This window comes from Falco biarmicus, chromosome 7, assembly GCF_023638135.1.
Source record: "Falco biarmicus isolate bFalBia1 chromosome 7, bFalBia1.pri, whole genome shotgun sequence".
NCBI classification, from domain to species: Eukaryota; Metazoa; Chordata; class Aves; order Falconiformes; family Falconidae; genus Falco; species Falco biarmicus.
In genome coordinates, this window is record NC_079294.1 from 27,485,014 (window position 1) to 27,511,543 (window position 26,530).

General features: G+C 45.9%; 1 long non-coding RNA gene across 1 annotated transcript in view; it reads left to right on the forward strand.

Annotated features, from left to right (window-relative positions):
* Positions 1 to 26,530, forward strand: part of LOC130152649 (uncharacterized) — a 42,466-nt gene that overhangs the window by 9,205 nt on the left and 6,731 nt on the right. The window contains exon 2 of the long non-coding RNA XR_008823062.1: positions 9,200 to 9,256. This is a non-coding gene — a long non-coding RNA (uncharacterized LOC130152649). The remainder of the gene's footprint in view (positions 1 to 9,199; positions 9,257 to 26,530) is intronic.

The window sequence follows — 26,530 nt, forward strand, 5'->3', positions numbered from 1 at the left end:
GGGGTCCAGGTCTGACGCACAACACCTCTCCCAGTCCTGGGAAGATGGGTTCATGGCTGATGTGTGCGGAGATGTGTGAATGACAATGTGCCTGCTCACTTCTACCAGAGAGTGCGTGTCATCATTTTAAATGCCTGATCTATCTCCCCAGGCTTAGCAGTGCCTAGATGTGGTCTTGTATAGGTGTGTGATGCCCCCCTCCCCGGGTGCTGCTGCAGTAGCAGTAGTTGGCAATGGCATCATCTGGCTAAGAGAGAGAGGCAGAAAGAGCCTTACCTCATTGATTGCAGTTTATTGACATTAGGAAATTCATTGTCTGCGGAAGAAGTTGGTAATAATTAAGCGAGTTAATAAATAAGAAATGTGTGTGTACAGATTAGACAGTAAATAACTTACTGTCTTCTTGATTGCCCTGGCATTTTGCTTGTCTTTTCATGCGAGGTGTGAAGTGGACTGATGGTGGGCAGAGCACAGCAGGGAATTCTTGGTGCTCACCTGAGGAAGAGACGGTCCCATAAACCCTGGCTTCCCCTCGGGTGCTGGCATGTGTGTCTGACCCTGTCCCCGGGGGTGGGGAGATTGTTTAATGCTTTAAGTGCCATTTTCCAACAAATGAGAGATGTGTTTAAAAATAGCAACAGCCCTTTGCGTTTGCCTTTTTTTAGGCGTATTAAGAAAGAGCTGTGTCCCTTTGTCTGGGAGACAGGGAAGACGACCTGCTCTTCAGGGTCCTCATTAGCTCCTCTGGGACCGTGGAAGGGCTCCTTGGTAGCCCCCCTCCCCGGCTGCATGTGTTAATTGTCGCCTCTTCACACCCTTAGTGGCGAGCGAGGTCGTTTCAGAGATGTGTTTTGCTTAATGGCAGCTGGGAAAGGTGTGGTGCATAAAGGAAATACCTCTCTTGGCCAGATAAACGTCGCATTTGTCAGCAGACAATTCTCTTTTGTCTGGTTGCTTTTGATGCCTGGGTTTGGGGTAGGGGGCTCGGGGCCGGGGGTGGTGGTGGGGTGGGGCTCGGGGAGGGGGCGAGCGTGTGTGTCTGTGTGCCCCTGTGCAAGCTCAGGTTTAGCCATTTGCGTACAGACTATAGCAGCATTATAATTTTTAATTGCAATTTCATTTGATGTTCTCTCCCTTTCCCCCACCCTTGTCTCTGTATAATCTGGATCATTGCTCTCTGTAGCTGATTCCGTGGGAGACCAAGCAGAGTGCGTGGGTGCAGAATATAGAAAGCCAGAGCCATAGAATCTGTTATTTGCGTCATTCTAGGAGACGGGGCTGTTTGCCTGACAAATATACAGAATTAATCCTAGTTTTATCAATATCTGTCTTTTGCTACAGTAGCTAAATACAAGTGTAAGGTGGTAGGGGGACTAGCTGCTGCTGCTGGTCGTATTGGGGGGGGGGGGGGGGCGGAGAGGAGGAGACAGAAAGAAAGGATGCTAAAATAGATTCAGCTACCCCCAAGCTGTTTGCCTTACAAATATTCAGAAACCTGAGTTTTTTATCCAAATTGCTTTTTGTTAAAAATGCTAATCACAAGAAGGGCGAGGGGGTGGGGGTGTTCCTGCAAGGTCTGGCTATGCAGATTGTTCTCCCTGCCTGTGCTTCTGCATGGGATATATATGTGTTTTTTAAGAAATATCTCCCTGTCCCCGGCGCATATTCCTTTTTTTTTTTTTTCCCCTCCTCTCCCTCTCTTACAAACACACACATGCACACCCCTCAGGATTTTTGTGCAACTCAATAGAGAGCTGCACAACACAAAATATGGGGCTTGCTAATTAACTCTTTTCCTCGAATTGAAGTGCCTTACTGCAAGCACAAAGCTCTAAGCACAGACATCTTTTATGATGAACTAGAGCCTCTGAAGAGGAGAATCTGAACGTGACGTCAATAGCTGATAACTGACGCAGCCTTGCAAAGGAGTCTCAGGCTGGCTCCTTGCAGCCTGCAAGCCCTAATGATTCTATTTTTTCCCCAGTTCCCCCTCGTAGTGAATTACTAGAACGCAAACACACACACAACCTTTTTTACCCCATATATATATTTATAGATCCTTTATTCTCCAAACAAAGGATTTTTTTAAGGGGGGAAAGGCACTGGGCGGGGAGGAGAGAATTAAAAAAAAAAAACCCCACACCAAAAAAACAACAACCATTCTTTGTGCTGGGTGCAATTCACTACATGAAACCATCTCTGTCTCTCGGCAAAGCCAGCATCCCTGCCTGAAATCCACATTTGTGCATGATGGCAAACGGGTGCGTGGTGGTCGTGTTTTTTCCAAAGCCCACTTTATAAAGACACCGCAAGAAGACAGGCACAATAATGCTTGCAAGGCAACAGGCAGAGGCACAGAGACAGACTCAATACAACTGTGGATTAGGGGTTTGTGCAATAGGACAGCATGGAAGGCGGTCAGTTGGGGTCGTTTGGTGTGGGTTGTTTTTTGGTTTTTGGTGGTTGTTTTTTTTTTTTTTAATTCCCTGCAATGATGCACCTGAGGCAACTGTGAGTGGTGGTGCAGAAAGAAGCTGGGGTAGGGGGGTGCCTGGTTGGGGGTGGTTGTGTTGTAGGGGAGCAGACTTAATGCACATTTAATGTTTTGGACGTAGCGTTCCAGCGAAATGCCTTTGTGTGTGGATTTTTTTCCCCAGTACCTGCTAAAAATAGCATCAGGGTTTTGATCGCGTTCCAGAAATAGACAGAGGGTTGCACTTGTATAAAAAGCGAGTGCGGGTGGAAGAAAACCTGGACATCACCGCAGTATTTTTTTCCAACTCCTGTCTGGAAATTAATTGTTGGATTCCCCCCCCCCACCCCCCCCCCGGTTTCCTCGCCACCCCCCCCCCGTCCCCCCTCCCTCCCCTAACCGAGGAGTTCCCGTTTGGGTAAGTAGTGATCTTTCCTGTGCATGTTGCAGAGAGCGGCTGTGAGTCTTGTCTTTATTTTATGCATGCCTGGATTCATTTTTCCCCCTTCCTTTCTACTTTTCTTCTAAAGCGAGAGGGGTATACTCGTCTACATAATGAATTTGGTGCATGCTCGGAGCCCAGAGACAGGGAATTCTTGCAGAAAGGGGAATCACCCTGTCGGTAAATCTCTGAATCAATAGCGAGCTGCAACTCTCTCTCTCTCTCCGTCGGCGCTGTTGAGCCCCTCTCCCTGCCCGCCCCCCTCCCCGTTTTCGCCCTCCGAGGGGGGGCGAGGCCGGGCCGCCGGCGGGGCCCGGGGGGAGCGGGACGGGCGGCGGGGGCCGGGCGCGCCCCGCGGAGCGGCCGCCCGGAGCTGTCCGCGCCCCGGTGCTGAACCCGCCGCCCGGCCCCGGCCCCGCTGCCCGGCGGGCGGGGGCCGCGCCGCGCCGCCCGGGAGCGCCTCTCCCGCGGAGGCTTCCCCGCCGCCGCCCCTCCGCGCCGCGCCGTGCCGCCTGCCCTTCCCGCCCGTGCGTTTGAAAGAGCCTGTACCTGATGATGGTGCTCCGCAAAATAAGAGGCTATAGGTTGCTTTACTTGGACTCACCCCTTCTCCTCCCACCTCATTTTCCCCCTCTAGGTGCTCACACCTTCCGCAGACCGTGTGTGCGCGAGTATCTAGTTTTATTATTGCCCGTCCTTCGCGTCCTTAGTCATATCCTCACCAGATGAGTTGGTGGAATGACTGAATTAGAGGCGAAATAGTGGGGGACTGTTGTGGTGTGTACGGAGTAGATATGCAGGGTTACCTCGGTGCTGCGAACACCCGTCATCCCCCCCATCGCTCCTGGGAGCCGGGGAAGTTCTCGCTAGGCTATGAGCATGCAGGTTCGCAGGCATTCCGGCTAGCAAAGACGTGTCATCAGCTTGCATTAGAAGAGACGCGGATACACCGTCCGGTACTCACATGCACCACCCCGTTATCCCGCACAATGGTATCCCTCCGAATCGGCCGTGGAGGGGGGCTGAGCCGCAGACTCAGACCTGCAAGGGGTGGAAAAAGCACAAGGCAGACAATAGCCGAGGAAGCAGCTTTCCCCTAAGCACGTTTAGCCACAGCCTCGCAGTAAAAGCAAGCTTAGAAAATGGTGCACCTACCACACAAAGCCCAGCAACAATTGCGGATCCTGCAGACAATGGCATGATGCGGCCATGAACATCAGTATAGCACAGCACATTGGGTTGGGGGGTGAGAGCAGCTCCCGGCCAAGACCGCATGCAATGGCTCTAATCTAGGCATACAAAAGACATCATTTCTTGCAATTAATCAAATACCAGCGCCTGAATTCACAGCATGGTACTCCGCCCACGGCTGCCCTTAATGTCTAAACCGTCCCTTCCCCGAGCTTGCGTGGTCGTATTTACAAGCGGACCCGCTATCTAGTTTGTTTGTTTGGTTTTTTAAGGAAAAAAAAAATCCCCTTACGACACGTGTAGCCAATCATTGCAACTCTTAATATATCTCTATAAAACAGTCATTAGAAACAAGAAATGCCCTCCTTCCTCGCCCCCTCCCTCGCCTTCCCAGCCCTCCCCTCCTAGATCGTTGCCTCTCTTGGCACAATGCATAAGATTACCCTTAACTGGATCCTATTAAATAATTCAATGGTGGCGGTGTAATTTTGCTTGGAAACTGCACGGATTTCCAAGTCGTGACTGTAAAAGTGAGTAATGTGCTCTGGCTGCGTCATGGCTCCAGTCACAGATGGTTCCAAACTGAGGAGAAATCGTGACTTCGACTTGAGACGTCCCCTCTCCATGAAAAGACCATCCAATCACAACGGCGTCGGGGGGCAGCCGGACTCCGCGGAGCTCGCTTTCTCCTTGCTCTCCCGTCCGTGTGTGTGTGCGTGTGCCCGCCCGTGTGCCCGTGCCTGCGCGCGTGTGTGTATAAAATCCTCAACAAGTTGCAGGAGGGGAAGGGAGAGGAGGGGTTAATTCTGGGGAATCTTCTGCACCTAGCGAGATCGTGACCCTCCCACACAGTACAGTAACTTATATACATACCTGGAGGAAGGGACGCTTTGCTTTTGGGCTTTCTGGGAAAAAAACCCAAAAAAACAAACCAAACAAAAAACAAAACCAAACCCCCCAAAAACCAAAACACTGTTGGTGACGGTTGCACCCCGCGCGGGACTCCCCGGAGCGGCCAGGGACGCGCCCCGCCAGGTAAGTGCTGGGGGTTTTCAAACTTCTGCTGCCTGCGCTGCCCCGGCCGCCCTGCCCGCCCCGCGCTGCGCTGCGCTCCGCTCCGCGCCGCCGGGCTGGCCGGGGGCTGGGGGGCGCGGGGCGTCGTGCGCCCGGCGGGCAGCGGCGTCGGTGCGGACGGGAGGAGGGAGCCTCGGCGGTGCGGGCTGGGCTGCGCGGGGGTGTCTCGCGGGGGTGTCCCGCGCCGCTCGCGCGGGACCCGGTGCCGCCGCGGGTCAGCGGCGGACTTGCAAGTTCTGGAGTTCGGGCTGCGGTACGAGTGCCCCCCGGTCCCCTGCGGGTCCCAGCCCCAGCTCGGGCGGGAGGCACGCGGCGAGGGCGTGCGTTTGCCTTGCTGCCGCTGCCGCGGGCCCCCCGCAGGCTGCAGCACAAGACCTCTGGAGTTCGGTGACATGTCCTGGAAACTTTTACCGGGCGGGTGTCCCTGCCGGCGGCCGGGCGGCTCAGCGCCCAGCACGGTGTTACGGCGCTGAGGAGCGGAGGGGAGGGGGCGTCCCGCGCCCCCCGCCGCCCCGGGGAGGTCGCGCCCCGGGGTCGGCCGGCTCTCCGCGTTAACGGGGGCGGTGGGAGCAGGGAGCGGCGGCGAGTGCCCCGTGTCCCCGGCTGCCCGCCGGGAGGTGGCGGGCGGCCGGGGGCGCTCTCGTCGGGGGGAGCGGCGGCTCCGCGCCGGGGGGCCCGCGGCGGCGGGGCTGGTCCTTAGCTTAGCGGCGCCCCTTTGGCAGCGGCTTCCCGGAGAGGGGTTTGGGGGTGAGGGGGGTCCGGGCTGGCCCGGCCGCGCTCTCGGACGTGCTGTCGTCGCAGGTTCGGTGACTAATTAAGCATGGAGAGGGCGCTTTTTTTTTTTTTTTTTTTCTTCTTCCCTTCCTCCTTTCCTTCCCTCCCGCTCTCCTCTCCTCTCCCCCTTTCGGGAAAAAAAAGAAGGGGAAAAAAAAAAGAAGGAAAAAAAAAAAAAAAAAAAAAAAAGCCGAACTAGGCAATGTGAGGCGCTGCCTGATTGGTGGGTGACGATTTTAGCCCGCACCAATGAGCTGCCCGCTTGCTCTCTATTTATTTAGCGCTCAGGGGGGAGAGTTTTCTCTTTACGCAGCGCCCGTGCCCAGCGCCGGAGCCTCCGCGCCGAGCGGGGCCGCGGACACGCCGCGCTCCGCCACGCTCCCGCGGCCCCGCGCCGCCGGCCCCGCCGAGGGGGGGGTGCGGCGGGAGACCCCCCCCCCCCCCCCCCCCCCCGCCACATATACACACACGCACCTCGCCCCGGCGGGGTCCGGCGTTTTCGGAGCGGGACTTGGTGGGGATGGGGGGTGGGGACCCGGCGTGGCGGGGGATGGCGGAGCCGATCGCCCGTGGGTCCTGTGGATGTTATGGTGGCAACCGGATGCATGGATGTAGGAAGCCGCGGGAGACTTTGTCCTTCGCGAATCTTTTTGCGGTCTGGGCTTGCTGTACATAACTACCTACCCGGGAAGCCCTTACCCCAAAAAGCATTCGCGGAGGGCGCATTCGCCGAAGGAGCAGCAGCTGCGATCGCCGACCCTTGGACTTATCTAGACTCTGTGGGCTTCTATTATTAATTCCTGGCACCTTTCCCTTTCCCCCGTCCAGCCCGACCCCCCACCCGCCCCCACCCCCCCCCGCTGTGAGTGTATATATGTGTCTCCCTAGATATATATAGTGAGAGAAATAAACACCCTTTCCCCGCTTTCCTACTCCGCTTGGTCCCCGAGACGTTCAAATATTCACCGTCGCCTACTAGCCTAACTTTTTAATCGACTTTTGCCTAACGGAGCAGATCACACGTTTATTCGGATAAATGTATGGTGGCTTTTATTTCATTAATGGAAAAATAAAAATAGAATAAAACTTCCTAAAAGTTCTCCTACCCTCACCTTTTTCCCCCCTCCCCTCCTCCTTTCAGGGCATAGCCGTGTTTAAAAAATATGGATGTCCTGGTTGATCGAGATTAATTCATGAAAAAAATATTCGGAGCGATTCATTAATTGCTTTGTAATCGGGAGCCTCGGCTTATTTCGAGGTGGGGAGGGTGGGATTTACTGGGATCACCCCATAAATAATAGGGAGGGAGGAGGAGGGGGAGGCGCACGGATCCGCCGCGGTTTGGGGGAGACCCCAGTTAGCAGGAGATGCACCATGGAAGCGCTTGCCAAAGGCGCCTCCCTCCCCCCTGCCCACTTCCAACCTGATTTTAAGCAACTTGCAGTCCGGTGATCTCTCCGATCACTCTTTCCCCAAAAGCTAGTGCCCCCGAAAAGGGTAAAAAAGGCAGAATCCGGAGGAAAACCCAGGCGAGGCGATGCTTTTGGACGAGGTGATTGCAAGCGAGCAAAGCAGCATCAGCACCAGCTCTCTGGTTCTGAAACTGCCTTGTGCATGCACACAGCACTGAGAGCATCTCAGGCAGGAGTTGGGGAAGCTGCATTTTCCCTCTCTTTGCAGTAATTACCAGCCCGGATTCCGTGGGCAAGAAATAAAGAGCAAAGAGAAATCCTCCCTGCTTGCCACCCCCCAAAAGAAGGAGCGATTAAGAGCAGATCTGTCCGTGCAGATCAGCTTCGTGAAAGAGACAAGATCTGAGCAGCAAGTTGGTAGCAGAGTGGTCGCTTGACGCAACACAGGGGCCTATGGTTTGCCCGGCTGTAAAATAAAAAGGAGGTGGGGGGGCAATCTAATGCCTCAACTGTTAGAAACTAGAAGGGCTTCTCCCCTCTGCTCCCCCGACAGCAGCACGGAGAGCGATCCGGCTGAGAAAGGGCTGATCTTGCACTTCAGAGAACCCTGCACTGGAGAGATCGGGCGAGGACCACAGTCGAGGCTAAGAGTTAACATTTCTCGAGAGATAAAAGAGATTTTGAAGCCCTGCCTGCACTTTAGAAAAGAGTAAAAGGCCAGCTAAGGGATAGGCGAGGGAAGAAGGCGAAGGAAAAGCACCTCATTGCTCCCCTCCCTCCATTCTTTCTTGCTCAGGACACGTAGCTTGAGCACCGGCTGGCTTGATGAAAACAAAGGTGGAAGGGTCACAGCATCTTTCACTTAGACTCGCATTTTCATAATTATTTATCCTTTACTATTTAGAGAAAAAAAATACATTTGTCCTTTCCGGTCGCCAGCAAACCTCTTTACGGGGGTTTTATTCATGTGAGCATGTTTTAAAGGGAGAGACAAGGTACTAGAGGGAACTTGGGGAAAAAAAAAAAGAGAAGTGGTAAGAGGGATCAGCCAAGCTAAGGCTAAAAAAGCATCCTCTCTCTTCCCTGCCTACCGTCGTCCCTCAAGAGGATTGAAACCAGGCGTGATTTGGGGGTGGGGGGGCAGCTCAGGCTCTAGTGGAAATCCGAGCCACGGTGGTGCAGCTCCACGTCTCTTTACCTTGCCAGCCAACTGTTGCTGCCATGCTGTCGGCGGCTGCTGCTGCTAGCGGGAGCGGGTACCGCTCCTCTCTGCCCGGGGGCTGCCCCCCGCCGGGCCCGCGCCGCCGCAGCCCTACGGGGCACCTGTCCCCCCACCCCCGCCCGCCGGCCCCCAAGGTCTCTATCCGCAGCCGCAGAGTTAGCCACGTCGGGCCAGCCGGGCCGCTGCCGCGCCTGCCCCTGCCCACCGGGCGCCCAGCCCCGGCAGCACCCTCCGGGCCGCCCTGACCCTCTCCTCCTCCCGCCGGGCCCTAGCCTGGCGCTGCCGGGGTCCGTCCCGGGCCGGCCTCGCCTCCCCCGAGGTACTGGGCCGGGGCCGGGGCGCTCGGCCCTTTGCTGCGGGCCTGGGGCAGCTGGGGGGGCTCCACGCTGGGGCTGTATGTGTGTGTGTGTGTGTGTGTGTGTGTGTGTGCGTCCCACGGGTGAAAGGGGCGGCCGGGTGGGGCCGTGAGCCCGTCTCCGCTCTCCCCCCGGGTACCAGGGCTAGTCGCAGCCAGGTGAGTCGGGGAGGAGAACAGACCCCAGCGGGTGCAGGCAGCGGCTCCGCCGCCCCCGGCCCGGTTAACCCTCCTCTCCCTCTGCCTCTCCCCTCAGGTGCGGCCGTGCCATCGAGGCCGAAGGCACCGCGGGAGCAGCGAGGGCCGCAGGCAGGTGAGAGTAGCGGCGCAGCGGGTTCCTCCCCCACTCCCGGGGCTTCGTGGCGTCAAGGTGGGGGCTTGGGGACCTCACAGAGACCGGGGAGCCGACCCGGGGGCTGTGGGCTCCCTCCCCGCACGCGGGATAGGCGCGGGGACGGCAGCCCCCCGGCCGGCTCCTCGGCTGCCGCCCTCCCCTTTGACCCCGGCGGCGGCTGCGGCCAGGCCCTGCATAAGGCCACACTAGACGGCGGCTCAGGAGCCCCCAGCCCAGGCAGGGCCCCCGGCCCAGGCAGGGCCCTGGGCAGCACCTGCCGTCCCCGGGTGCAGGCAGCCACCCCTCGTCTGTGCAGGGAAGGGCACAGGCTGGTGGAAGGGAGATCGGGGCATTGAAAGAGGCAGGCAAACTTACATAAAGTTCATATAAATTATATATAAAAAGGCTGTCGCATTGGTTTTGAGTGAAACCTGTCGTCGTAAGGACGCAGAGAAGGAAAAAGTTAGTGGGCTTTGCCTGAAATCTCATTCTTTACATCAAACCTTGTTCTTTACCTCATCTCTCCTTCTTTGCTACTTCACGCTCTCTCCCACTTCACAGTTAAAAGCATTGTCCAACATTTGCTATCCTCGTAATTTTTGTCGTGTAGATTTCTTCTTCTACTATTTTTTTTTTAAACACACGATCCTTGAGACAGCTAGTACAATTTCTGCCTACTACTAATTGTGAGGTAGAAAACTGAGGTAAATGAATTAACACCACGTTTTAAAAGCCGAAGGGACCCCCTACAGTAAAACAATGAAATAAGTTGTTTTCAGTCATTTTTAGTGATCATCCCTTGCCAGACCTGGCAACCTTGGAGACAGAGGAAATATGTTCCAGTAACAAAATCAAAAGTTTATAGATAAGTAACTACAGCAAAGTCTCTTTACATTTACTGTATTTTGAATTTTAAATTCCATTTATGAGTAAATAAAATATATAGGAAGGCTTTTTGCACGCCCATTTTTGTCGTTTCATTTTGGCATTTAATTTCTCAACATCCGTTATCCGTCCACAAATTGTGAGGTAAGATTTGCTGTAAAACAGCAAAAATGTCTTCCTTCAGACAGCTGCCATTATGGGCAGATGTCTTCAGAGGTTAGGGGCTCAGTTGCCACCTGACTTAGGTCAAATGTTTCATTAGGCCCCATAAAGCTTAGCAGCACTTTACTGCTATCAGCTAGTTTACCACCAAAATAGACAAACTCTGCTTATTTGAAGATAGGAAAGAAAAGCAGATCCTTGTAGCCAAAGACGGAAAGGGCCTGTTAGGGCCTCAAGTACATACACCTCCTATACCAGCATTTAATCTCCCCCAAAAGAGGACGTATCAAATATTAAACTAGTACTACTCTTGAGGTTTTTTAAAAGGTCAAGGCATACATAGCTAGGAGCATGGGGTCAGTGCATGTTAATTTAACGTCTGTTACTGCGCTTAATACAATTATATAAAGGCTAAGGGCCTATGAATAGAATTGCTGCTTAAGGCCTCTGAGCCTCCTGTATTCCTGTCAGTTAAGGGTTGAGGAATACCTCCAACCATCTGTAAAAAAATGCTTTGTGAACATGGGCCTCATGAAATAATGATTAACACTCTTACGCTCCCCTCCTTCTACCCTCCCTCCCCCCCAATTTGTATTAGTATTTGAATCTTTTACAGATCATCTGCATATCAGTTCTCATTTTTTCTCATTAAATCTGTCACCACAAATACATTTGGCTATAATATTTGCATTAGCTGTGGTATGCTGCCATCTCATTTCTGGCTATAGAAATCGCTCTAATAAAGGACACAAGTAAATTAACTTTTATTTTTATTATTATATTTTCAGGCAAGTTTTGTGGTGGTGGTTGTTTGTGTAGCTTTCAATAACTATCAGCTCTTGCTGAAATGCTAGTGTTTTTTAAATATACTTTTGGAGGGCCTTTTTCTAAAAATTAAATTAAATACCTTTTGTCTTTTATAACACTAGATGTACCCCAGGTTCAGTGAGGGCTGGTTGGCTAGTTAATTTGGTTAGTGTCATCATCCCCTGTCCCCGCTGTCATCGCACCCCCCACCCCCCAAGGACAAAAGGTTATTATTTCTCTTCCTTTCTGTGAAATATTTTATGGGGACTACTTAGGGAATGCTAAGTAACATTTATTGAGTCACTGGCAGTGTCACACAGGCCTGTTTTGCCAAAATATTCCCACTGTTATTATCACCTGTTTAGCATGACCACTGGAACTGCTCTGATAACCAGTAATGCAGTTAGCAGTTCTTACAGCATGCTTAGCTGGCACTGCATTTATTTAATGTAGGGAGTGTAAGAGTGAAAACCCTGATGAAGCCTAATTAGCAGTAGCAGTTGTAGGAAAGGTTAGCAGATTTATGGTACTGCAGACGTGATAAGCAGTCTGGGGGAAAATACAGGGTGTAGAATTATCAAACTTCAGAGAGGAGCACTACAGCAGCCAAACAGTCTGAAATGAGACTATGCTGTTTCACTTTAATTTCTGTTTGTAAATATAATCCATTTCTTTTTGTAAATATAACAGGGAAAGAGATGCGTTTGGACCTGCAGCATTGTCTGTGGATATTGTTTGGAGCAGGGAGAAGTTGCACCTTATTTAAATACAGGCCGTTTTCTGTATAAGTGACCTAGTGTTGTTCAGAATAATGTACAGCGGCACAGGGTTGGCTGCATACATGCATGTACACATGCACACAATATACATATATATGTGAATATAAAATGGATTTTTTCCTAGCATTTTGTTTTAATTCTGGATATTCAAACTTCCTGATTTGTAGAAGAGAGTTGCAAAACTTGTCCTTGTGAAACTCAAAGTTTCCACTTAAAAAATAAGAAGTGACACCTGTGTTTTAAAGTGTATTTGATGCTGTTGATCGGATGGGTTTGGAAGGATCACAGAAGATGCTTTATCAGTGATGGTATTTGCACATGGAAAAATGCGTCATGGTAGCAGCATGGCATGAGTCTCATTTCTAATACAGCTTTAGTCTTGGTAGAACCTCCCCGGGGTTGGTACACACTGTCTGCTCTGCATGGCCACAGTATGGCCTCTAGCACAGATCAGGTGCTTCCTGTGACCCATGTTCCTGTCCCTGTGCAGGTAGGCACGGGCTGAGCTGTAAGTGCAGTCATAAGGATGTGCATTCCAGTACCAATGGTACCCGTGCTGGTCACCAGGATGCAGCATTAACCTCCTCAGGAGAAAAGGAATGATTCCCTCAAATCCAGCCAGAGGCGAAATGGGACCGCTATGTTTGTGCAACGTTGCTGAGTTATGGCATTGTTAGCCCTAATGTCTAGGAACGACATTGTTCTCTTCCAAGCTGGCATAGATGGGAGACGTGCAGGAGGAAAAGGGACATAAGTTTAATTTTCCATTTATTTTCTTAGGGGATTCCCCCATCCCCAAAGCTTTCTGAATCTGGCAAATCCCTGTTTTCCTCCTGTTCTTGCTCTCCCATTGCAGCAGCTCTGTCTCCCAGTAGATGGCCAGACTATCTTCTGAAATTGCCCCCTTTGCTAGCCAGTGGAGGTACTGAAAGGGTTATTGTCAATTTGTCCCCACAGCTGAAAGTGACCGCTTCAGTTGGGCACATATTTTTTTAAAAAGGGCTTGGAGTAATGTGAGTTTCTGGGCTGAGAATATAGTAAACAATTTACTAAGAATAAAGTCAGGGTGTGCCCAGGAAAATGTGTTCCATCATCCTGTATTTTCAGTGAGCTGTAAGTAAACAGTATGGGATAATGCCATGCTAAATAACGTAAGCTATCATGGGCTTCTGCCCAAGCGGATGAGGTTCAACTGCCTGGGAAACCTGAACATTTTCAGTTTGTGTGCAAACCTTCCTGGAAAAGGAAATAGCAAAAAAAAAAATTTCTTTGGGAATTTGATTGTTTTAAATGATGCATTTTCAAAATAAGTGCACGGTTGATAGGGGAAGAAAAAAAAAAAAGCAGTGGGGAAACTGCTATGGAGATAATACATCTAGTTTTCTTAAGGGATGTGATTCTTCCATTTTTCCCCCTTGAATTATCTGCCCTCATATGAACAGTCCTACCAGATCGGTGTGGGAGGCAGAAAGCACTACTGAATCAGTGCCCACTGCACCCTTGAGCTTATAGCTTTACTGAAGCAAATGAGGTTCTTTTCCAACACAGGAATCGGGACAAACCCTGAAAAAACATGTGGTGTTGTGCAGCTCGTTGCATTACAGTCCCAACTGTACAGGTGTAAGTCAGTGCCCATGTTGGTGTCCACCCTCAGCAAAAGTGAAAGGGGGGAAAGGAGGAAGCAGTTTAGAAGAGAGTGTTTTTGATCTTGTGCTGAGTGAATGACACATAGTGTCCACTCCCCAAAAAATGTCAGCATTTCCTGGGAAAGGAGTAAAGATGAAAAAAGCCAGTTAATTAGTAGAAGGGTTGGGGAGAAGTGGCCAGCAGCCATGACAGTATCAGTTATTTAACCTCAATATACAGAATATATAGTCAGCAGTATTAATTTAACATAAATACCATGAACTACAAGCATCCAAAGCAAGACACAAAAGCCAACACAGAAACATCTCAATGCCCTTGCCTTTCACTGTCTGGAAAGCCTGGCTGGGTGACTTGCTAAAATCCTGCATGTCAGGCATAGCTGCCCATGTCCTTAGTGGCAAGCTGATGCCAGGTCTCTTATCACTTTCTGGCTTCCTTTCTAAATCTCTTTAATTATGTTGTTAAATTTTAGTTAATTTTCAGCATGTGTTCTTGTGCTGTTTTGTTACATTAGAAACGGCCTGTGATTTAAGAGAGGAGAAAACCAGTAGGAGCAGGGCAGGCAGGAAGGCAAAGACCGGGAATGTACATAAGCTATTTATCTGTTCAGAGAACGTGAATAATCTTGATATACCTGTTAGAAGTTCCTGCCTGTGCCAATATGTTTGCCAATTTTGATTGAAACAGATACTTATTGCTAATTTGCTGTTTGTTGGTACATCTCCAGTGCAGGGATGGTGCGGCAAGGGGTTCCCTGCCCAGGCACAGTTCTTGGCCTTTGCCATAGATCTGCTTGTGCGGCCTCTTGCTTCTCAGAGAGTCTCCAGCCCATGTGTCCCAAACATAGGGCTAGGTAGAATTCCTGGTTGGAAGAGGAACTTAATTTCCTCTCAAGGAGGTATAAAGGGAGGGACATCCTAAAGTACGGGGAGAGCTGACATGGCTTTGGGGAGCGTCGTTTTTTTGGCAATGTATTTGGTAATTTTCCAAACCAAATGTATTTGGTAACCTTTCAAATCAGGACTTAAGAAGCCAAAAAAAAAAAAAAGAGAGAAAAGAATTAGCAGAGTGACCCACAGTTTTTTTTTTAAAAATAATTCTGTCTACTGTTGGTTCCCAGACTCACCCTCATCAAAGCAATGCTTCTCAGTCACTCTCCTTACCCTCACAGGAACATCTGCTAGGGAAGTATGATACAGCACAGGTAGAGAAATGACTAAATGCAACTCATGATGTGAACGTGGCAAGACAGTTCCTATTTCTCCTCTTTCAGTCCCTACCCCTCACCTTTTTTTTTTTTTTTCCCCTCCAAATTTCCTGTTTTCCCCTTTTTTCTGTTTCATTGTTCCTCCTTCACCTTTGTCCTGACTCAGGCATACATGCACTGTCTCTCTGTTTTTCTTCCACTGTTTCCCCCAGATTTTCACCCACCTCTATGGACACCTGTCTGTGGAAAGGGCCCGCAGCTGACTCCCCTGCTACACTGCTCCTCCTGCCTTGTTTCCTACAATATACAAAATGAACGCTCCTGGTGAACACAGGACGTGAAAACTGGGAGGCATGGCAGAGGGCAGAGTAGTGAGCCTGAGTCTGAGCAGCCAGTTCAGCAGACGTGACCACTAGCTAGGTTGGCCACTGTCTTCTGGCACTTGGATAATCACAGAGTTCATCACGGAGCAGAGGAAGCCGATTTCAGGGCCTGTCAATGTAACTGTGAGAAATCTTCCTCTCAGCTGTGGAGTTTGGTGTAAGGTTCCTTGCCTTAATTAAATTGCTTTGTAGGTAAATTAGTGTGGTGTGTGCTGCTGTGCCTGTTGCACAGGGCTGATGCAGCCTTTGCAGGCAGCGTGGCTGGGTCAGAAATGCCTTACCCATCTGCAGTACATTGCAGATGATGACAGAAGTTACAAGGTATAGAGGGGAGCGTGCGCTCCCTACTTCATGATGAACTGAGGAAAGCAAGGGTGGGATGGAAGAATCTACTACACAAAAATAGGATTTGTTAACATGTATACCACACTTTTATAGAGATTTTTTGTAAATAATTGTTTGTGTATGTCCATATGCATGTGTTTTCATCGTGCAGTTGTAGGAAAAGGCCAACCTAATTGAACCGAATGAGAAAAACAGGAGCAACAAAAAAAAATTCCCAACTTACAATACTGATTTGTGCACCAAACTGTTCTAGTCCATATACCGGCAGGTCACCCACACTTTCACCTCTAGGTTTTATTAAGAGGCTGAAGTATTTGGGTATAGTGTGACATAAAATAGCAGGGTGCCAGATCACTAAGCTGAAACATTTGGGAGCTCTGCTCAGCAGGCTTGTGGTACAAGGGATGTTATGTTGAAGTGTGACCCTAAAAGTCATCCTGAAGGACCTGTGGCCATGACTTCTTAAAGTCCCATGTTTTTCTTAATTAAAAAAAAAGGTATGTTTTTGAGAAGGAACAGAAAAAAAATCTTTTGTTTTTAAATTAAAGGACTTTATTTTGTATTTAATGTCAAAAAGCCGAATTAACTGATTTGTGTTAGTACATGACAGCTAGGAGGTAAAATAGCTAGGATAGGAAAATAAACAATTGATTTTTTTAGTATTGTTTTTTTTTTTTACTGGTCAGACTGCCATGCTGAACAAAATACAACAATAAAGAGCCTATGAAATGGGAAATTAACGTTTTTTTAAAAAAAAACATTTCTCCAAGTGTGTTCTGGTTTTCCTCTTTATAATAAATCTAGTATCAGAAACCATGACATTTTTTAGATAATAACTCAGTAGTTTAAACTTATTGTAACAATTATACAAGGTGCATTTTTTAGTTCTTCATGGTTTTTTACCTGGTATTTGTGAATACACAAGTCTTTGTATGTGCGTGCAGACTATTTTATGGGTGCCTGGATGGATGTGTATCTGCACGTGTGAATATATTCACAAATACATGTACATGCAAATCCATAGCAGAAATAATAAACACAAAATGTGATCCTTTTCTTGATATGTGTAGGTTTTACAAAAATTTAAAGATGGTTTCCTGAGTCACAGGCTTTACTGTACACTATGAAAATTATGGTTCATTTCATAAATATTTACCAACTTTTTTTAGGCCTATTCAGCATTAATTATGCTGAAGTATGGGGCAGACTATCTTACTATGTCACAGTTTCTGGAGTTGAGAACATTTAAAAAAAAAAAAAGGTCTTACCTGCATTTCTGCAAATTCCATTCAGTTTTTTAACCCCAATTTTAACCATATAGTCAGGAAAATATTTTATGGCTGGCTGTATTCACCAGCAGTCTGTTGTGATACAAAGCTTTGTACGTTATTTGCAAACTCAGCAGCTATTTCTTGAGTAAAGTAACTACGTCCTGATCCAGCAAGGGCTTTCCTCTTCCAAGCAGTCTTCTAACAGGACTTAGCCTGACCACAGTAGGGCTCCTCACAGCAGTAAGCACTGCTAAGAGAAGCAGATGCTTGCGGGGAAAGGCCTTTTGTCTTGCAGTACTGCATCTGAGATTTTTTTCCCTTCCTTTTACACAATGGGTAAAAATACCTTGATTGTCTTGAAAATCAAGCTCTTGCTGATTTTTGCTTTGCTTTTAATTGTCCAGTCGCAGAAGTGGGATAAAGACCTTACAGCCCTCCCTGAAGGATCCTGGTTCCTGTGAATTTCTATTTGTTCTTGCTTTGAACAGTTTCCATAGGATGTAGTTCTGGCACTGAGTGATGGGGTTTCTGTTCACATGCTTAGTAAACCCATTAGCAATAAATATTCTGACTTTATTAATTCACTGTCCCATGCTACATCTGCTCCATGGCAAAGGGATGATTCAAAGCCTGACAGGAATATTTCTTTTTCCAGGTTCTCTCTGCTCAGGTTGTCAAAAGATGAGGGTGGGGGTATTTGTATTTTTATTTTTATTTTTAACACTAACAATTAATCCCTGGCAACTGAACAGAGACTTTCCAAACTTGTATCACACAAACAATTGATACTTTGTTAGCTTGTTTGCTTGTTTCCTTCTCTGATTATTCATAGTCAAACTAGGCCTTTCTCCATGTAATGGATTTTAAAAATACGTGTATAATGCAGCTGCCAAACTGAGAGTGGAGATCCTGAAGTTTAACACTCAGTAAACAAAATGTGACCAAGTACTTCCATGCCAATAGGTTTAAAGATTCCCAAATGAACATGAGTGCTGAAACCCTTGTAACCTGCTATTCTGTATCTTTTTGAATAAGACCTCCATTTACTCTTCTATAAGGTTCATGAGATTATGGAGTCAGCTCTGCTCCTACAGTGAGGCCACTAGAAAAACTCCTTTAGACTTGTATACAAAAAGTACTGGTTCAAGAGTGATAATTTTTTATTCTGAAGTTATTTGACCTCTTTTTTGAGGCATATTAATCTATTTAATTTATTTTGTTCAGTCAATATATATTTATATACAATAGAAACATCATGATTTAGCTGTTTTATTTGCTGCACAAATTTAAGAAAATATTACAACCAAGAAAACAAATCTTTTAAAAAATCAGCAAAATCTGATGAGATTTAAATGGAAGAAAACATTGTTCTGCGTAATGTTTATTGCATTTCATCTTTTTTTTTTTTTTCAGATTAATTTGGGTGTTCTGATCTACAAAAAAAACCCCAGTCTGTCTGCACCCCCAGTCATGTAACACTCCTGAAACACTCCTGAACTCACTGGTACCACATAAGCATGCCTCCCTCATATTTCCTGCACTTCATATGTGAAATTTCAGCTGCCACTGTCCCAATTAAATAATGGTCATAGCTTTTCACTGTTACTAAACTAAATTTGTCCCTTGATTAATTTCTGTTAAAGGAATTTCTTGTATAAATTCGAACTAGTATAGTAGGACTTTGTATGTGGGGGTCTGGTTGTACGCACATCTATGTAGGCATATGTGCATTAAAAAACTAGGAAAAGTATAGTAACCAAAAATAATAAATAGAATCGAATTTATCTGTCCTCAGTTCATTTAGTTGTAAGGCATCTGTGTAGGTTAATAGAATTTTAAGTTGTTCATGAAACTGCAGTATAGTTCTTCTATATAGTGAAACAGTTATGCTGGAGAGGGATTTCACAAATGCATTGCGGTTCCAGTGGTTGACTTGAAAATGTGTTTGAACATACATGTCGATAAATTACATACTGCTCACCTAGTTTAACCAAATCTGATCCAAACCCCACTGAAATTAAGGGCTATTTTTTCACTGAATAGGAATTGTGTATCAGTCCATTCTGTAGCCTCGTTTATTTGAGGAAATCAGCTGTCATGACTTCTTTGTGTGTATGGGTGCACACGTAGCCATATATATTCTATCTATCTATCTGTTCATATACAAAAAAATGTATGTTTTGTGTAGTTCTTACTGTGGCTTTGTGCATGCATTAGGTAGACATGTGCATGAGGTTGTACATGAGAGAAGAATTGTGTACCAGTGGTCTCCTCTTTATGCACAAGTATGTTTTGAGTTTTTTATATATCTAGGGGAATAGGCATCATCTGGACTTCAGTGGGAAAAAGCAGATTAGTTTTTGCTGCTTTTTTCCATTTTAATTTGTCCTTGAAGGTAAAAATTATTTTGGTGATCACTTAATGTCACGATTTTTATTTGGAAACAGACTGCAGTGCCTCTGTCACAGGGACTGAGAAGCCATGAACATGTATCTGAAGTGTCTAACACACCAAAGGAGATTTCCTCTCTCCTCCCCTCACCGTAGTGATGAAGCAACTGTGGGCCAAATCCTTCTTACTTTATTATCCAAATTTTCGTAACAAAGTCCGCTTACTTAATTACCAAGTTAAGAATACTGGTTGCTTTCATAGGTGGGCTTTTGCATCTGCATGTGTCATAGACATTACACGAAATAGTTGTTCCTTGATTTAAAACGCTTTTATTTATTGGCTTGCCTTTCCCTGCCACCTAATTTAGGAGCCTAACCTCAGACAAGCAAGTTTGAAGTTTTTTAACCTTATGGATAGTCCCCAAACTATATAGCACTTAATCTGTAGCAGTTTTAAGAATAAAAGTATATAGAATCTAACAATTATGAGATATTACTTTCTGGTATCCAGAAGGTAAGGTTAGGTCTAATGGAGTTTTGGGAAAAGATGTCAAGAAGGATACCAGTGAGCTTGCTCCCTGTCATTTCTAGCAGCCCTGAACAGTACGGAATTTGAATAACAGAATTTCAGTGGAGCAAATAGAAGGTCTTGGATATAAGGGAATTCTGAAAGGTGCAATCGGTGCTAATGGAGCACAGTGATATGTGCCCATTTGGTCATCTAGGCATCAGTTTTGGGTGAAACTTGTCTATGCAGTCGGTCCCCTACCCTCTAAGGCCAGCAGATGCATAAGGCTGTGGCAGTGCATCCTATCAGGTGAGTGGGCAGGAGAGGGGACGTGCACCGTCACACTGAGGCCACCTGCTCAGCGTGCAAGCCCTGTGGTAGCTGCAGCACCAGCCCTGCTGGGCTACCCACTGCTCTGCTGCAATGGTAGCTCAGCCTGGTAGAACACCTGCGTCAAAATAAAAATGGAATATATTTGGTCCTGATCTTTAGTCCCAGATAGTTTTTAACCTTAGTGGGCTTCAGTCTTGTAAACCAGTAGGTGTGTAGTGTGTGAAGTCCTGTGGAGTTGCAGTGGCTGATACCAGTCAGCTGAGCCAGCAGCCTGCCTCAATGCTGCAGTGTCAAGGCTTAAGATAATCTATCTATTGAAGAGGAGCAAAAATGAAGAAAACGGAATGCTAAAAATGTAAGAAGGAAACAAAGATCAAAAAAATACCAAGAACTCTTGGAGTCTCATTTTGAAATTAGAAGTTAAGGAGGCACGATGAATACAGGCTTGGCTTCTTATTGGAAGGAATATTTGTAATAATTTTGGTTTATTTATTCTAAAGTTAGGCAGCATTGTAATGGAGACCTTGAGGATGTTTTACATTTGTGTAGTAGAAGTAAGCCTTAATGAAAATTTTACTTTCTATATGCTTATTCAAGGGTCTGGCATGTGATTAAGAGAATGTTGGGGGTACGGGGGGAGAAAAGTGTGCCTGTTAGGCATGATACAGGTTCCAAGCCCATGTGCGTAAAGGCCAAAGACAGCTCACTTTCTGCACATTATTATATCATAGTCTTGTTTTCAGTAAATGAAGGTATTTATCTGAGTGGCCAGAGCAGAAACTGGCATTAAAAATCAGCCATAAGTATGATTTCTTTGCATCCTTTGGGAAAAAAAATATCCAAATTTATAATGAAACAGAGAACAAACAAAAAATTAAAACTTTACTCTGTCATTCTTGCTATAGCTAGTCAGGGGGTTATTGATATAAAGTGCATAATGACTGCTACAGCTAATAAAACAAAAACTAATTGCATGTTTAGATAACAGTCAAATCCATATTGCTCTGTCCCATGAATCTAGTCCTATTATATGTAAGCAGCATCTAGCCCATTGGCTTCATAAGGGCAATTCAGACATATAAAGCAAGCATGTTTTGGCTCAGTCGAATGCAAACAAAAGTCTCCTGCACATTTACAACCAACAAAGCAGGTTTAGGATGAATTTTTTATATGAATGTAACCCAAAGTAGGAAAGAAAAATAATTCCACTGAGGTAGTAGTGGAAGCTAAATGTTAAACAAGCTTGGATCAGAAAAAAAATTGTCAGAGCAGCATGCTGCCATTTTATCACTCTGTCATCTGTTAATATAAATGTTATTAAATAAATATGAATATTAAAAATAAATGTTAATCCTCTTTTCATATTTACTCCATAGTAACAGTCATTTTTTCCTTCTTTTTTTAAATTTTGACATTAAAAATATAGAAAAAAGCTTGCTGTTGAGAATAAAGGCTGGAGATATTTTTTTTTTCCATTTAAATTACCGATTAACAATTTATTTACTTGTCACTTACTGTTGACCATCCTGGTCATTGCTTTTTATTTGATATTTTACTTAATATTTCTTTCTGGGCAGATATGAAGCAGATTTTAATTTCTGTATGATTCTAATCCTCTATTTCTATGTATATTACTAGCATTTTCCTTGTCTTTCAAGTATCTTGTCTTTCAAATGAGGATTTATCCTCTGCACTAAATACTCTATACTGAAGTTTTCTTGTTTTGAGCAGTCACTGTTTGGGATAGTCCTTCTTGCAAGCTTGGGGATTCAGGTTTGAGGTTATAAACACTTCTGTACGTATGAGTAAGCCTAATTTTGTGAGTAGTCTGAGCCCTGCTGGGCTCCTCAAACAAGTATGTGTTTGCAGGCATGGGACCTGCAGATATTTGGATGGAGAAGAAGACAGGGAAGGGCTACAGATACTAAGTTTTATTTTTAATTACATATGCCTGCCAGGATCATCAAGAAATATGACAGTCTATTTTGTGAAATTGGCTGGATTGTTTGGGACATGTAATGCATAAATGAAACTGCTTAATTTGGTACCATAAGATAAAGATGACTCAAATACTTGATAATCAAATATAATCATTGTGATTGTTGAAACATTTGGTCCTGATTTAGTTAAATCTATAGGTATTATTCTAGCATCTAGAAATCTTCCCATATGATAATACCTGGTTGAAAAATGTGCAAAACCAGGCATCAGTCTTTAAAATTTGTGTGTGGGGTTCAAAAGGCTTACTAAAGATGCTATTAGATTAACAGCTTTTTATTTTATATATCTAAGTTGTTACAGTTGCTGTGTGTTTTCACTCAGAATTTTGTTTTGGTTTGTTAGGCTTTTTTTCCCGTTCACCCCATCCCTTCCAAACTGCAACCAGAAATTAAAAACCAGCTAAGAAAAAGCTACATGCCTGGTTCTTGATACTGCTCCTACTGAATTTAATAGGATCAGTATCAGTTTTAGAGTTGAGGGGTATGGTGTAAAAGCAGAAGGACAGAGGTGCATAAAAAGAGTATTTCACAACTTGGGCAATATTTATAATGTAGTCAGAAGCCTGTGCAATGAGAGAAAAGGGATCTGAGGACATAGTCAATGGTAAATCAGGAGGCCAAAAAAATATATGTTTTAGAAGCCATGTTTGCAACTGTGACAAATATATCTACCTGGTAAATGGCAATTAAGTTTTTAAACAATACTTTTTTTACAGTAGTGAAAATTAAGGAAAACGATGAGGGTCAAATTCTGCCCTTAGATATACTACTCATATATTGCCTGTTGACATTGGTAGGGAAGATTTTAACATTTCACATTTGACTTGGAATCAAACAAAAAAGATTCTTTTCAGATGACTCTGGAGTGACTTCTGGATCAGAGGATCCCAAGTGGATCTGCCAATGTGTAGAGATACGATTTCATCAGGCAGTGAGGGTGGTCTCTTTGCAATCAAACATGATAGGTATTTGACTGTACATAGCAATGACAAATAGCAATTTTGGCTTTTACAGGAGAGATTGAATTTGCTCATGTGTAGAACTGTATACTACAGATGACTGTCTCCACTAAAAGGGGTGACAGCAATATTGGCCATTGTTCCTTCTTCAAACTACTTTGTAACGGCTTCACTCCTGCGTCCTGTAAATGTGAGTAGCCCAAATGGATTGCTAGGTTCTGTGATTCAAATACAGCAGTAATAAGCAGGACTTCCAGGTCCTCTTCTGGCTCCACCAGCTTTTCAGTATAAGCCTGGCCAGATGTCTGGTTCTCAAATGGTATGTAGTATTTATGTGAAATGTTTCAGCAAAATGGAGGCTTCAACAAGCAGACACAGTTTTGGGCAGACTGAACCTAGGCAGCTGTTACTGAATTGTGTAGACTGGTATACACTGACTTACTCCACTTTCTTCACTTCTCTTATGAGTGTAGCTTGGTGATCCCATCTGAATGGCCTGGTTGCTGATCATTCCTGAAGGTTCCTGTCTGGAACAGTCGTTTGCTCCCTCCCTGTTGTTAAAAATTACTGAGAAGAAGGAAGGCAGCCTGCTGTGTCAGAAGGTGATGTACAAAGATAGGTAGAAAGGTTTTGGTGGGTCTTCCCAAACCACACTGACCAGAATTCATGGTCCTTTTTTATCTGGCAGACCTCAGTCAACACTTAGTTTTCCTCAGCTATTTTGAGAGGACCCAGCTAAGCTGCCTATGATGTTTCTTGGCCCTTTGTTGAAGAAGGTGGTCAGCAAATCTTTGATTCTCATTTGCCTTGCAAAACAAGTCCTAAAAAAAATATTTAAAAAGTTAAAAGTTCTTGTCTTCTTGCTGTCAATCAGGATCAGTTTCCTGAAGACCAGCAATGGGAATGCCCCTGTTAACTTTCACCAGGAAAAACAGGGAAGGGGACAGCACCTGAATGTCTTACATACCATAGCACCAGAACTGACAAAGCTGATTTCCTAGGGTTGTTTCATGCTTTGCTGCAAGTTCTGATGGATGCTTCTCCTGCAGCTGGGATATTCATAACTGCTCTCCCCTATGTGGATTCTCTGGTGCCTAATAAGATGTGCTCACTGTGTTACCTTTCCCTCCAACCTGGGAAACTTACAGGTCTCTGTAGTTCTGGTGGCCACCTTCTTCCACAAAACTCATTGGATCTTAATTATCATCGAGAACTGTATCTGAGTGCCAGGTCTGACCAAACTAGCAATGCACACAACAGTTATTGAACACCCTGATGGTCACCTTCTGTCTTTTACATGCACATGGATGCACACATACACATGCACACACACAGCATGATCACAAGCCTTGTTGCCATAGGAAACCAGGCTAAAAACAAGCAAGGTCAGAAGGCATGAGCTCATTGTTTTTCCTTTCCAGCTCCTTTTTAAAACTGCTAGCACAGGCTTTTCTAATTTGTTAGATCAGATGTGTTCTTGGATGCTAGGTAATGGAAATCATACTAGCTGCGTGCCAGGCTCTGTTCTGCATGACACTGTGGTGTCTGTCATGGAGTTTGTCCAGTTCCCATCTTTATCAGGCCTTAGCTCATTCCCTAGTCATTCTCTGCTTGATTCAGCAGTCATACTTGCTGCTTTGGCTTGCAGGTTTCCTTCCTGGTCCCCTGCTTCTTGTTGAGTATATATCCAGTAATCACTTGGATCTCACTGCAGAGTCTTGCCCACCTTGAAAAAAGTAGCAGCATCACAAGGATATTCTCAAACGGATTTCAGCGGGCTGCACTGTTTGCACAAAAGCCCAAAGTGGGGTCATCAGTAGTTGAATATTAAGGAAAACTCTAGTCTGGTTAGGACTAACTCAGCTGCTACCATCTTTGCTTTAGCATAAATATGTATAGTGCATTATGGCTAAACCTTTATAATAAAGAGGTCTTTATGCTGCCTAGCATTTGTGGATGTGGGCCACATTCATCCTGTGACCAAGGGGATGGCCAGCCACCCCTCCAAACTCATGTCTTGGTGACAGATTTGAGCAGCTGTTGCGCATGCCACCAGCTGGCAAACCTTCCCTTCCCTTGCTACACATCACGTTCTCCACCTTTGAGGGTATTGTGGACTGCAGAGCTAATCTTGGGCAGGAGATGAGGTGGATACCAGAGGCCCCTTATCTGCAGACACTGATTACCTTTCTGGTCCTTTACTTTTAACTTCTTGCAAGGTTGGGGCAACTGTGACCAGAGGAATGTGATGTTAGTGAAAACAGGTGCGGAGCTGTAGAATTTGAAGAACTTCTCTCTGTAGGGGAATGAAGGCCATACTTTTGGTAGCTGTTCATGTATAACCCTTCTTTCTTTGTTTCTTTGCCCTCCAGTACAGCAGCACAAATGTCTGCTCTTTTGATGAACGTGGTTACTTGCAGAGACTTAGCTGCCTTTTCAGCATGAATTGTTGCATTCTCCTCCACTTCCTTCTTCTAGCAAATACAATTACAAAGTACAAACCATAAGGAGCAGGAATTCATCTGGGTGTGAATGTGTAAACCAGCTTAATTAGTGATAAAGCATAGTACATATCCCTCTATCTATCTCTTGGAAACATTAAATTAAGGTGCCTAAATATGGGCATAGTTATTTGGTCATATATTTGTCATGTAAGAGTAAATCCAACGTCTTGTTTTCCTAATAACTGAGGAGTTCAGAAACTGTAGACCTACTTGGTTATGACTGCCTGTCCCTGTGGCCAGGGTAAGCTTTTTCCTTGCTTGTGATTTTCAATACTTTCATATGTACTTGCCCTTGCAGAAGTTCTTTTCTTGGGTAAAATCAGAGATATTTCAGCCTTGGAAAATACTTCCTCTTGTCTTGTCTGGATGGTCTTTCACTTTGATGGATGGAATTTGTATCTTAGCTGTATATACTGTTTATTAGTGATTCTTTTGCCTTCCAACTTCCTACTTGGGTCGGCTGGCATTTTGACTTAGTGGTGATTAGTAAATCGCAGTGGCACATAGGTCACCCAGATCCTGTTTGCATTTCTACATCTTCTTTCCCTGGGTTTGTCAGTGCTGCAGAGACAGAGAACCTGAAGTCACTCAGCAGTGGCCCCCAACCACCTCAGTTTTGTTGGGCCTTCTAGGGACAAAAGCTCTTGTCATCAGCAGGGGTTTATTGGGGAGTGGGAAGCCTGCTAGACTAATGGTGGGAAACTAAAACTTGGAGTACTTCTGGCCACCAACAAGGGCATGGAAAACCTATTTTCGGAAACTCTCTTTTCACCACCCTGTTCCCATCTTCCTTAGAGCTATATTGCTGTCATTACTGGTAGCACCTGTGGTATGGGATGTTCCTGGTGCTGAGCCACGAAACGTTTGTAGTCTGGGAGCTGTGCTGATGTTCTGGTTGATGTTATCATATCAGCAGAGAAAGACGCTACTAGAATGCAGTTATTTTCAAGAGCCATCTAGGAGATTAAAGTTGCCACAGAGTATGTGCATATCTCCCTGTATGCCTCTCAAATCCTGGGCACATAGCTTTAAAATCCTTAAAGAAAAGGGATCTGGCAGCTCACTGAGAGATA